Source organism: Schistocerca gregaria, chromosome 7, assembly GCF_023897955.1.
Source record: "Schistocerca gregaria isolate iqSchGreg1 chromosome 7, iqSchGreg1.2, whole genome shotgun sequence".
Lineage (NCBI taxonomy): Eukaryota > Metazoa > Arthropoda > Insecta > Orthoptera > Acrididae > Schistocerca > Schistocerca gregaria.
This window is the reverse complement of record NC_064926.1, coordinates 515,252,001-515,265,208: the sequence shown is the minus strand read 5'-3', so window position 1 is coordinate 515,265,208 and position 13,208 is coordinate 515,252,001. Positions and strand designations below refer to the sequence as shown.

Here is a 13,208-nt window from a genome sequence, read left to right as displayed (position 1 = left end):
ACCATTTCAATAAGTGCAATTTTTCTTTCCGGAACAGGTTCTACTCTCTGTAAGATCCGCAGTGGTGTTTCGATCTAACAGGCTTACTACCGACTGTCTGTCTAGTGTATTACTTCCACACCTTTATTTTTTATGGCGTCTTTCGCATGTAGAAAATCACATGATTAAGAAATTGTTAACTCTTTGGTAAGCTTTGGGCGTCAGTGACAAGTTAATAGGAAAAGGCTGAGTGCATGTGCGATGTGAAAGCAGGAGCGTATTACAATAGCGGTTTAGCGCCATTTTATTGCTTTGGAAGACAAAACGTAATTTTGAATAACGCATGACAGGCTTCAAGTAAATTCACAGTTCGGTACTATTCACAATTACTATGAAACGATAACGATGAACATCAATCATAAAGCTGTAACCTTACTAAAACACGAAAAGGTTGCGCGCTCGTAAACTGAATCGTAAACCCGTAATCAAGTTACAAATGCTTAAAGTAATGGTAAAATATATAGTGAAAAATTGCATCATACTGACTAGACAGAATGAATTCAATGTTTTTACGTGGATTTTAACTATAGATACGTCGGACAGCAATGGATTTAAATATGCAACGTTATTTACATTTCATCGTTAGGCCAACTATAATGAAATTTATAATAGAATGAATTTCAAATTTTGAAACCTAAGTAACTCGTCAGAAACTAACTAGGTTAACATTTAAACTACCGAGTATGAAGGACATAATTAAAATTGAAAATTATCTGATACATCTATGTAATCGTTATTTTCACAGCAAAATAATTGTTACGTCGAGAATAGGTTATCAAAAAGTTTCCGCTTGAGGATATTGTTGCTGCTTTTAAGCAATGTCGACATGTGTCCGGAAACGCTTACTTTCCATGTTAGAGCTCATTTCTTTACTTCTCTTCAAATCACATTAATCATGGAATGGAAACACACAGCAACAGAACGTACCAGCGTGACTTCAAACACTTTGTTACAGGAAATGCTCAAAATGTCCTCCGTTAGCGAGGATACATGCATCCACCCGCCGTCGCATGGAATCTCTGACGCGCTGATGCAGACCTGGAGAATGGTGTATTTTATCACAGCCGTCCACAATACGAGCACGAAGAGTCTCTACATTTGGTACCGGGGTCGCGTAGACAAGAGCTTTCAAATGCCCCCATAAATGAAAGTCAAGAGGGTTGAGGTCAGGAGAGCGTGGAGGCCCTGGAATTGGTCCGCCTCTACCAATCCATCGGTCACCGGATCTGTTGTTGAGAAGCGTAGGAACACTTCGACTGAAATGTGCAGGAGCTCCATCGTGCATGAACCACATGTCGTGTCGTACATGTAAAGGCACATGCTGTAGCAGCACAGGTAGAGTATCCCGTTTGAAATCATGGCGGTGAATCGAGGAAGTACAGTACATCCTGACGAAACTAAAATGAGCTCTAACATGGAAATTTAAGCATTTGCTGACACATTTCCACATAACATCTTTTCTTTATTTGTGTGTGAGGAATGTTTCCTGAAAGTTTAGCCGTACCTTTTTGTAACACCCTGTATATGCACCGACATAAATGCAAGGGATTAGTGCGGCGTTCTTGGCGTTCCAACAAACGTGTAGTAAACGCTGAAAGACGGACTACCGCGGCACTATTACCAAATACGTCCAAACAGAACCAACGTGCTGTTATTCCTTCCTTGGCTCCGAAGGATAAACACCGGTAGAGATTAGATGGAAAATGGAGAATGTGTATGGGACAGCATTTCTCTCGAAAAACCAGTGTTGCGGAATGGAGCTCCAAGTTCCCAGTTGGTCGCGCTTCGACAAGGGACGGCGGTCGGTCTGAGAGGCCAGAAGGTACCAGAAGGTGCGTCAGATGAGGTGGGAGACACTATACCACATACCCTATAGTCTTGAACTTCCCCAACGCAATTATCACACCGGTCCCTAAAAAGAGGCGCCAGACTGAAACGCCTTGAACCGCTCGGCCGCTACGGTCGAAGGTTCGAATCCTGCCTTGGGCATGGATGTGTTGATGTCCTTAGGTCAGTTAGGTTTAAATAGTTCTGAGTTCTAGTGTACTGATGACTTCTGATGTTAAGTCCCATAGTGCTCAGAGCCATTTGAGCCTGAAATGAGGCCTTGAAAGGTCGACCATTCCTGTCGGAGGAGAATGTGCAGCTTGAAGCTGCAGACCTCTTCACGCAGTAGGGCGCGGCGGTTTTACTAAATGAGTAAATACAATCTGAAGCATGGGTGTGATTATTTCCACAATGCTCACGGCGCTTTTTCCTAAATGGCATTTCTGGAACTTTTTGATATTGTGCTCTGTAAAGCCACTCTATAATACATAAACTGGATATAATACCTTCGGTCGAAGTCAACTGATAATTTGGTTAATTCCTCCAATCAAACAAAAAAATTGATGAAAAACATATCTTCTTTAGAATAAAATATAAGGTACATAGTATGTAAAATAAAATAGACAGTATGGTACATGTATCACTTGTTCAAACGGCTGCAGCCCGTTTGTAACAGAGGGTACTAATGGGCAATTTAGCGTCCTCCCTCCTTTCTGCTGATCACATATAAATGGGTGCCGACGATTCGTGGCAGCCAGAGGCGGTCCAACAACTGTGAATCGCTAATAGTAAGTTGTTCGTCTCGTATTTGTCAGCTGACCGTTATTTCGTTTGCAACGCTATGCGAATATGAATGTTGTTGTTGTTGTCTTCAGTCCTGAGACTGGTTTGATGCAGCTCTCCATGCTACCCTCTCCTGTGCAAGCTTCTTCATCTCCCTGTACCTACTGCAACCTACATCCTTCTCAATCTGCTTAGTGTACTCATCTCTCGGTCTCCTTCTACGATTTTCACCCTCCACGCTGCCCTCCAATGCTAAATTTGTGATCTCTTGATGCCTCAAAACATGTCCCACCAACCAATCCCTTCTTCTAGTCAAGTGGTGCCACAAACTTCTCTTCTCCCCAATCCTATTCAATACCTCCTCTTTAGTTACGTGATCTATCCACCTTATCTTCAGTATTCGTCTGTACCACCATATTTCGAAAGCTTCTATTCTCTTCTTGTCCAAACTAGTTATTGTCCATGTTTCACTTCCATACATGGCTACACTCCAAACAAATACTTTCAGAAACGACTTCCTGATACATAAATCTACATTCGATGTTAACAAATTTCTCTTCTTCAGAAACGCTTTCCTTGCCATTGCCAGACTACATTTTATATCCTCTCTACTTCGACCATCATCAGTTATTTTACTTCCTAAATAGCAAAACTCCTTTACTACTTTAAGTGTCTCATTTCCTAACCTAGTTCCCTCAGCATCACCCGATTTAATTTGACTATATTCCATTATCCTCGTTTTGCTTTTGTTGATGTTCAACTTACATCCTCCTTTCAAGACATTGTCCATTCCGTTCAACTGCTCTTCCAAGTCCTTTGCCGTCTCTGACAGAATTACAATGTCATCGGCAAACCTCAAAGTTTTTACTTCTTCTCCATGAACTTTAATACCTACTCCAAATTTTTCTTTTGTTTCCTTTACTGCTTGCTCAATATACAGATTGAATAACATCGGGGAGAGGCTACAACCCTGTCTCACTCCTTTCCCAACCACTGCTTCCCTTCCATGCCCCTCGACTCTTATGACTGCCATCTGGTGTCTGTACAAATTGTAAATAGCCTTTCGCTCCCTGTATTTTGCCCCTGCCACCTTTAGAATTTGAAAGAGAGTATTCCAGTCAACATTGTCAAAAGCTTTCTCTAAGTCTACAAATACTAGAAACGTAGGTTTGCCTTTTCTTAATCTTTCTTATAAGATAAGTCGTAAGGTCAGTATTGCCTCACGTGTTCCAACATTTCTACGGAATCCAAAGGGATCCTCCCCGAGGTCCGCATCTACCAGTTTTTCCATTCGTCTGTAAAGAATTCGCGTTAGTATTTTGCAGCTGTGACGTATTAACCTGATAGTTCGGTAATTTTCACATCTGTCAGCACCTGCTTTCTTTGGGATTGCAATTATTATATTCTTCTTGAAGTCTGAGGGTATTTCGCCTGTCTCATACATCTTGCTCACCAGACGGTAGAGTTTGGTTAGGACTGGTTCTGCCAAGGCTGTCAGTAGTTCTAATGGAATGTTTTCTACTCCGGGGGCCTTGTTTTGACTCAGGTCTTTCAGTGCTCTGTCAAACTCTTCACGTAGTATCGTAACTCCCATTTCGTCTTCATCTACATCCTCTTCCATTTCTATAATATTGTCCTCAAGTACATCGCCCTTGTATAAACCTTCTATATACTCCTTCCACCTTTCTGCCTTACATTCTTTGCTTAGAACTGGGTTTCCATCTGAGCTCTTGATATTCATACATGTGGCTCTCTTTTCTCCAAAGGTCTCTTTAATTTTCCTGTAGGCAGAATCTATCTTACCCCTAGTGAGATAAGCTTCTACATCCTTACATTTGTCCTCTAGCCATCCCTGCTTAGCCAGTTTGCACTTCCTGTCGATCTCATTTTTGAGACGTTTGTATTCCTTTTTGCCTGCTTCATTTACTACATTTTTATATTTTCTCCTTTCATCAATTAAATTCAATATTTCTTCTGTTACCTAAGGATTTCTACTAGCCCTCGTCTTTTTACCTACTTGATCCTCTGCTGCCTTCACTACTTCATCCCTCAGAGCTACCCATTCTTCTTTTACTATATTTCTTTCCCCAATTCCTGTCAATTGTTCCCTTATTCTCTCCCTGAAACTCTGTACAACCTGTGGTTCTTTAAGTTTTTCCAGGTCTCATCTCCTTAAATTCCCAACCTTTTGCAGTTTCTTCAGTTTTAATCTACAGGACATAACCAATAGATTGTGGTCAGAGTCCACATCTGCCCCTGGAAGTGTCTTACAACTTAAAACCTGGTTCCTAAATCTCTGTCTTACCATTATATAATCTATCTGATACCTTTTAGTATCTCCAGGGCTCGTCCATGTATACAACGTTCTTTTATGAAGTGAATATGAATATGAATCTGAATAAAACGTTTTTTGGTATCAGACCGCGAGTAGTAAGCAGACTGACTATCACCATGTCCAAGTGGGTTGACAGGTCTGTTTTGAAGTGTTTTTAATGTTTTGTAATGAAGCGTGTTACAAAAAGAATATTATTCAAATTGTTTCTGATCGTTGAAAACTACGAATTATGTAGGTATGAGTAAGTTCTCTGCGAGTAACTTTCTTGCCTGTGACATATCGTATTCAGTCATTAGAATGTCTCCAGATTCATACAGTTTTTTAGCTTCTTCCTTAGACATTAAGTGCAGAACTGTTCCCAAACATTTCTCCCCGGTACTCTACCACAAGCTTCACAGATTTTGGATTTACCGTCAGAAGTAGTTCTTAGAATTCTGCAAGTCGCTATCCCTTCCAACTAGTGCAATAAATAATTTCGTTATTAAATATTCAATCTGTCCCTTTGGTCATTTTAATTGGGATTTTATTTTATCGAGTATAGAAGAGTAACCCTATTTCACTCAGGTGTTCACTTTAATTTCAATAAATCAGGGAAACAATGTTCAACATATTTGAGAATTTTTGACTAATTACGTTGTGTCTTGTAGCTTAAACTCTTTAAGAAAGAGAGGTCTTTCTTGCTTGAAGGATAGGCGCTATGGAGTTAACGCACATCACTAAATAATTGTTTTTCGTGGCATATCGAACGTCGTGTTTCAAAAACTTTACATCTTCACAGGGAATCCTTTGAAAAATACGGAGCAATAAACTGTTGCCTTACAGTAAGGTTGAAACGGCCACTTACACAACTTCTTTATGAAAGTTAATAATAATCATGGTTTCCTCAAGTGTGAAGAAATTGTGATAGGGATTCATTCTTCTCTCGATAGTATGAATTCAGGTGGCTACTTGAACCGCTGCAGCACTGGACAGTACGTCAATAGACAATGTTCTTTCACCAATGGTAAACAGCTGACTTTTATGTTGTATAAAAAGGAATTGCACTTATGGTGGAACGTTGCAGCAAAAGGACACACGACGTGGTATATCAATGGCCTCAGTTCACGGAAATTTGGTGATTCTACACTCAGCAAGACAGTTGCCAGAAGAATCTCAGAGCGAGGTGATGCAGTCATTAAGACGTTAGACTTGCATCTCAGAGGAGTAGGCTTCAAATCCATGATGGTTTGTGGGGCGCTCAACAGTCCTAATTTTTTCACAGTCCAGTTTTTTTACACATTCGAATCTAGCCACTGTTGTGAATGATGATCATGATGATGAAATGGTGAGGACATCAGTCCCTGGGCAGAGAAAATCCCCAACCCTGCCGGCAATCTAACCCGTGACACCGTGATTCAGAGAAAGTAACGCATTCGAATACCTGTCTGTGTAATCCGTGATTTCTCTAAGTAGTTAGGGCCAGCGCCGTCAATATGAATTTCGAAAAGACACAATTTTTTTCCTTGTCCAATCACAGCTACTGCTCCCTCAATAACAGGCTCTTTGTTGATTGGAAACAATGACGTTCCTCCTTTTCGAATTAGTAGCACCAGTCAGGTATTCATCGAAATTTGTGGAGATATTCAACATGTAAACAATACTACCACATGAGTACCCAGCATTGACCGGTTATGTACTTATTCTGGTCTTCTATTAATCAATCTCCTCCTCCCCCCTCTCTGTCCATCTTCTCCTCCCCCTCTCTGTGTCCACCTCCTCCACTCCCTGCTCTCTGACCATCTCCTCCTGCACTCCTCTCTGTCCATCGGTTAGTCCCCCTCTCTCTATCCATCTGCTCCTGCCCCATCTCTCTATCTGCTCCTTCACTCTCTGTTCATCTTCTCTTACCCTAGCTGTCCATCTTCTCCCCTCAGTCCTCTTTTTCACCTCTGTAATTCCATCATACTTCACCTCTTCATCTCACTTTCCATCTGCTCCTGCCGTCTCTCTCTGCCCACGTCCTCTTCATTCTGTCTTTATCTTCTCCTTCTCTTTCCTGCCTCTGTTGATTTCCTCCTCCCCCTCTCTGTCCGCCACCTCCTACCCTACTGCCTCTGCCCATCTCTTCCTTCCCCCTACCTGTCCATTTTCTCTTGTTTCTGTCCATCTCCTCCTCTTCTGTCCCTCTATCAGTATCCTTCTCTTCCCTTTCTATCAATCCCCTCCTGTCCTCTCTACCCATGTCCTTCTACACTCTGTGTCCATCTCGTCCTTTCCTTCTCTGTTTTGTCGTCTTCTCCTCCCCCTTCGCTCTTCACTTTATCACTCCCACTAATAGGAGTGTGCTGGTTCATATCACACAATATTTATTGCCAGATAGTAAGTTAAATGTTCACCAGATTTTGTTGAAATTGACCAAGGGGTTTAGAGGCATCATTTACCCATCGTTTTGTCCGCATATACATATGTCACGTACGTTTAACGTATTTCACACACATTTATACACGTATTTCACCCATATCTGTAGCGAATTGTGCCCAGTACTTGCGTTTTCACGTATTTCAGTGTCAATGCTGTAATATCTTCTGAACTGTGTGTCGTACAATGACATAATTTTGTTGGTTGATCCAGTAGTGAATGTGGATAGTAGCTGAGAAATGTTTTCCTAATTGAGTTGCTAGTAAAGAAGTAATAAATTAAAATTCCATGTGTGATGGAGCAGTTTTTCATGTATCTCAGTGTTTATGATGACTTATGTCATGAACTATGTGGCATGTACTCATGTATTTTTGCGAGTACATTCAGTTTTATGTATGAATAATGTCTGCAAAACTTGTTACGATGCGGCAAAGAAGTAATAAATTAAAGGTCAAGCCCGATGCGGCAGTATTACTACAGGAACAGCGACAAAGTAGTAAGTGATGAACGTTTTTCTCTTTCATTATGTGAGATGTGTCAACGAAAAAAAGTCTCTAAGGGTTTAATATAATGTGTGCTCTCATTCTCAAAAACTGGATGAATATAGAATGATTTCTGTTTCACACTGGCCCCTAACTCTTCCAGGTGTTAGGCTGTTCTTAGCCCCACACTGTTTCTTTACAGCAGATAGCTGACTTTTAGTTGAAATTGATCCTGTGGTTTAGCAGGAGGTGTAGATCATACATACATGCCCACATCCACTTTTGTAATATGCATGAATTCGACTTGATTCTGAGAGGCAGCCCTAGTGGGACTACATAAATTGATTCATTGTGTTGGCATAATTTTGGTGTTCTAACAATACTTATTTTTTTCTTTAAAACAGACATAAATTAGGCTAAACAAGTTATTGATTGATTTTTCATATACAACCGAGGTGGCTGATGGAAGTGGTTCACAGGCCTATTTTGCAGTTTTGGCGAACACAAAAACTTGCGAATTTTTATTATGTGTGGCTCTGCACAGAATGCCTGGCTTACAACTCCACTGTGTAGGTACATTTCTTCAGACCATCACCCTCATCCCAGGACACTGTTGGCACTGTGGTAGCTATCACTGCATTGTTCTGCTGGAGACCTGTCTCGACGAGGGGCTGCCATGTCTGCCCTGTAAGGCTGTGGGCCTGTCCAGCAAGCTGTACTAAGGGATGGTCTCGCTGCCAATTTCTTTCAACTCCCAACATGCCGTTTCTACAAGGTAGGAACCATAAAAATACCTCATCCTTTTAGTGCCCTACCAGGCTCCTTCAACATCTGCTCAGGCTGCTAACTTTCTAGAGTCTCGTTCAAGGTGCATCAGGTTGTTACATAATTTTCCATATGAGAGAAATAGGCAAGAGAGTAATTTGTCCTCTCTCAATTTTATCTAGAACTGATTTCCATAGTTAACATCGATAGGAGGTATCACCCCACAGGCTATAATAAGCTCTTGTATTCATTGTGGAAACGGACAGCCTCCAAATGGCATCTCGAGAAATTCTTGTCAAGACTGAAACATATCCTGTATTTGCTCAAAAAGTCTGCTGGCTGGAGGTCAGTATAATACAGCTTCTAGTTGCATCACAGACATATTGTAAGCAGGTCGAATCTGGGGATCAGACCAGTCAGACAATGAAACTGCAAATTCCTCATGGCGCCTGTAGTATGTACAGCAGTACTGGATGTTGCATTATACTGCTGGAATACAGCATTCGACATAAAAAATCGTTCAAATGGCTCTGAGCACTATGGGACTTAACATCTATGGTCATCAGTCCCCTAGAACTTAGAACTACTTAAACCTAACTAACCTAAGGACATCACATAACACCCCCATCGACATAGGATGTGACATTAGGATTTACCATACAATAATTGAGCATCCATTCTATCAAATCAGTCCTGTTGTCATATCCACTAACCCCACACACAATGGTTCCACGAGTTGAAGGAGTGGGGACCTACAGAAACACTACTTCCTTTGACCATTCACCAAGTCATCTACAAATAAGATGGTGTCGATATGACCATCACAAACGGAGGCGAGACGACGCAAAATGCTCAGTTTCCGTGGCTTTGCACAATGCAAGTCTCTGTTGTCTTATGTATGCGGTCAGCAGTAAATTTAGAGTTTCCATAAATTTTTTCCCAAAAGTTCGTGGTGACAGTCTGTGTGAAAACTCGTTCGGGATTTCGGTTATTGTCGTCCATCTGTTCGTCAGAGCAAGTCGAAGAGTCCTCTGAACTTGCGGTGCGGTCCTTCTGGAAGGCCCGTGACACTCTTTATGCAGTCGTTGCATTACAACCAGCTGTCCATGTGATCGGGCAGTGGAGTGACTCCAACGCCAATAATTCGATCTTTCTCAAAGTCCTGAAGATGGTGACTAGCTGCACAACCACGTTCTCTCAGCATGCTGTGTTACGGTCTCCGCCTGGAGATTTCCAGTATCGTTAGATACTTTCAGCAGCCATCCATGTACTCACATCCTTCCTCTATGGAAACTGGATTTTCCTGTATTGAAAATAAGCTCGCATGAGGATGACAATTCAGCGTATCCCACAGACAGTTGGGTACCGCTGGGTCTAAGTGTTCCACTTCTGTCAATGTATAAGGAGTTAAAATGTACAAGATTCAGTAGTGTGAATGTTGGAGCCACTAATGTCTTGTAATAATGCTAGAGATTATTGATCGGTGGAGTATTGTCAAAGAATTATGTTACATGCTCCTTTACAACAGTTGTTATATAAAATTCTTTCTTCAGTCCGAAGGTTGCCTTAAACAATGTAGTTGCCATTAGCCTTGTTCATATTTGTGGCGAAGGGGAAATTCAGACGTCAGCTACATGAGGGCACAGTGATTATTCAGCGCCGACAAGCGAACATTTGTATGGGACTCGGACTCGAACACTGATTTCCCACATTGCGCGTGCGGTCCCCTCAACTGCTTCGGCTATCCGAGCACGCTTCCCTCCAAGCCAAATTCCAAACTTGTTGCACAGTACTTTACTGTCCACCATTGTAATTCCTACCATCATTTAGCATTATTCCCGCAACATGGCGGACCTAGGGTGGCTCCATACTCAAAATATCATGAAATACCGTCAGAGCGTGTATATTCCTATGTATGTGGTAATACGGTACTACTGCATGATTCGGACATCTCCGAAAGAACAGACACGACACATATAACAGAAATGCTCTTGTTGGCGTGCCGGACGGAGTGGCCGCGAGGTTTGAAGCGCCATGCATGGAGTGCGCGGCTGCTCCCGCCAGGGGTTCAAACCCCTCCTCGGGCATTGGTGTGTGTGTTGTTCTTAGCTTAAGTTATTTTAAGTAGGTGTAGGTCTAGGTACCGATGACCTCAGCAGTTTTGTCCCTTAGGAATTCACACACGTTTGAACACGCCTGATGGAGATGGAATGCCCCTTACTTTGTAAGACGTTTAACTTGGTTTACCCAGGCTGTTATGCGGACACCTACAGTCAAACGTGGACTCCCAGCCACGGAGCAGCTACATTTTCCACGTATACAGATCGCTGGCAGAGGTTCACGGAAGCAGCAAATCACCGAAAAAGTTCGTGAACTGTCTAAGGATAAAAGCCTTAATGTATTCCACTTATCCCCTAAGTCACAACTATTCAGCTCGTCACGAATTTTACGAACAAACTTTCACATGTCATAGCGAGGTAACGTTTTTGTTGAAGAATCGTGTCCTCAGATCATACGTATCTGAGTAGGTACACTATTAAAGCTCCACCCCTCCTACTTCCGTGCTTACTACAAGATTTGCTACTAATAATCTGGAGGTTCTTTAGTTATTCTCTTTTTCAGGGTCACAAGGAAAGACTAAGACAGAAGGAGAAAATGCTGAGGGCTGGTGTAACATAGCCACTAGTGAAGTCACTATATCACACAATCGCTTGCCTACCGCTCGCCGTCTGCTCTAGTGCTTCGGAAGCGGGTCATATAGAATAGATAATTTTGTTTGGAATGCGGGCTAACTACCACACGAATGGCGAACACTTTTCTTTACAATGCTGTATTTATTCGGCACCTCGTCCTTTGCATGTTCCCTTTCAAGATTCAGCTTGCTCAAAATTGCATAACAAAATATCATATACAATGAGGTTCTGTTAATATTCTATTATCTTTACACTACTTTCAGGGCTGGCGCTATGACTGAAGTACAAAGTTGAAGCCACTCTACGTTTCTCTTTCTGTTACGATCAACCAACGTGGAAGTGTGCAAGAGACGGTACTTCATTGACGAGTCCCCCATAGTCTCCGAAAATAGCACAGCTCTTGATACCTGAAACTGACGGTCGTAGAGTCTCATTTAATTCGCGAGTGATTGGTTGACAATGCGATCCGCACTTGCTACCATTAACCGGGTGCTTTTGGTATTACTAATTGGTAATATTCATGTTCCTGGTCATGATTTTAAACAAATTATAAGGCGGAAGCCGGTGCTGTACACAGCTAACTTCACTCTAACAGTATCGAGAGTTCCCCAATTCTAGGTTTCCGATCAACCTGACGGATCACCATCTATTTTGCCACATGCACTCTTTCCCTCCCACATTTCATAAGGGCCTTTAACCCATACTTTGTGCTAATGTCTGCTGATTATAAACTTCACCTGCATTTCTTTGGCAACGAATGTTCCGCTTGAAGCTTAGTGCCATCACCAGTAATTGAACCTCGCTGCTTCAGTACAGTGCCTTTGCACAAGTATGCGTCATAATCCTAGACAGCCTCTAAAGCTCTGCACCTTAAAATTACTGTCTATTATAGAGTGGTGATTCTATTATAAGAGAAATTGGACTAAACTCCCTTAATTAGGTGTCAAACTATTTCCCATTCCAACATATTTCCACCTGGTATTAGGATAATATTTTATGGCATTCGTTCGAAGGTTTACTTTCAAATTTGGGTTATTTCGTAGTTGAACTAAATAGTAAGGAAGAAATATTATCGAATCATATAAACACTGATGTAGTGTACTAGGTACATTTCAATATTTGCGACATTAATCACATCATTAAAGGTTTTAATTACATAATTCACTATCACCATATTTTAGGTGATATATCTCGGCTAAGAAACATATATCACCCTTAGAGGTTATACATTAGTGTGATGCCTTCACATATAAAAGTGGTCAAAACCGAACTAAGTGGTGGATTCAGAGTTTTTGTGGTCACCAGCAGATCGTTGATAATCCAGATTAGAGACGTGCAAAGCTACTAAATTTGGAGCAACTTCAACCAAAATCAGTCCAAATGGAACTGACACATCACTAGCAATCGTAAGAGTGAGGACGAAAGTGGAGGAGGAAAAGGAGGGCGAAATAGTCCTGATATCTAGCTTATCAATCATTCAGGTTGACCTCAATTATTTTAAAATGACTTTAGGTACCCGTTGGATCTCGATTCAGGATAACAATAAATGATTCACAGGGCAGGATAACAAGTATTGTGTAATGGGTTTGAGATGTCCCCTTGCTTCTTTCACCAACAAGTTTATGTTTCTCCTTCAAGAATTTTAGATTCTTCTCCAACTACAAGAATAAATGCGTTTTGAATTTGCAGCAGGAACTAAAATACTTTATATGTTCAAGTTTAGTGTTAAATCAGTATTACATTAAATGTGTAGGTGATTTCATTTTATAATTTGTATACCTGCTGCTGTTATGCTTTTTTGGTTAGTGACTTTCAGGTGTCCCTAGATGACTGGGCGTTGTTGTGTCGTCTTCGTCATCATCATTCACCGTCATTAGTCTCGGAGGA

At 41.4% G+C, this 13,208-nt stretch overlaps 1 protein-coding gene across 1 annotated transcript in view; it reads left to right on the top strand.

Moving 5' to 3' along the window:
* Positions 1-2,599: 2,599 nt before the first annotated feature.
* The window catches only part of LOC126281304 (uncharacterized), a 41,086-nt gene continuing 30,477 nt past the window's right edge, over positions 2,600-13,208 (top strand). Inside the window, exon 1 of the mRNA XM_049980136.1 lies at positions 2,600-2,654. The gene's annotated coding sequence lies outside the window, so the exon portion shown is untranslated. The remainder of the gene's footprint in view (positions 2,655-13,208) is intronic.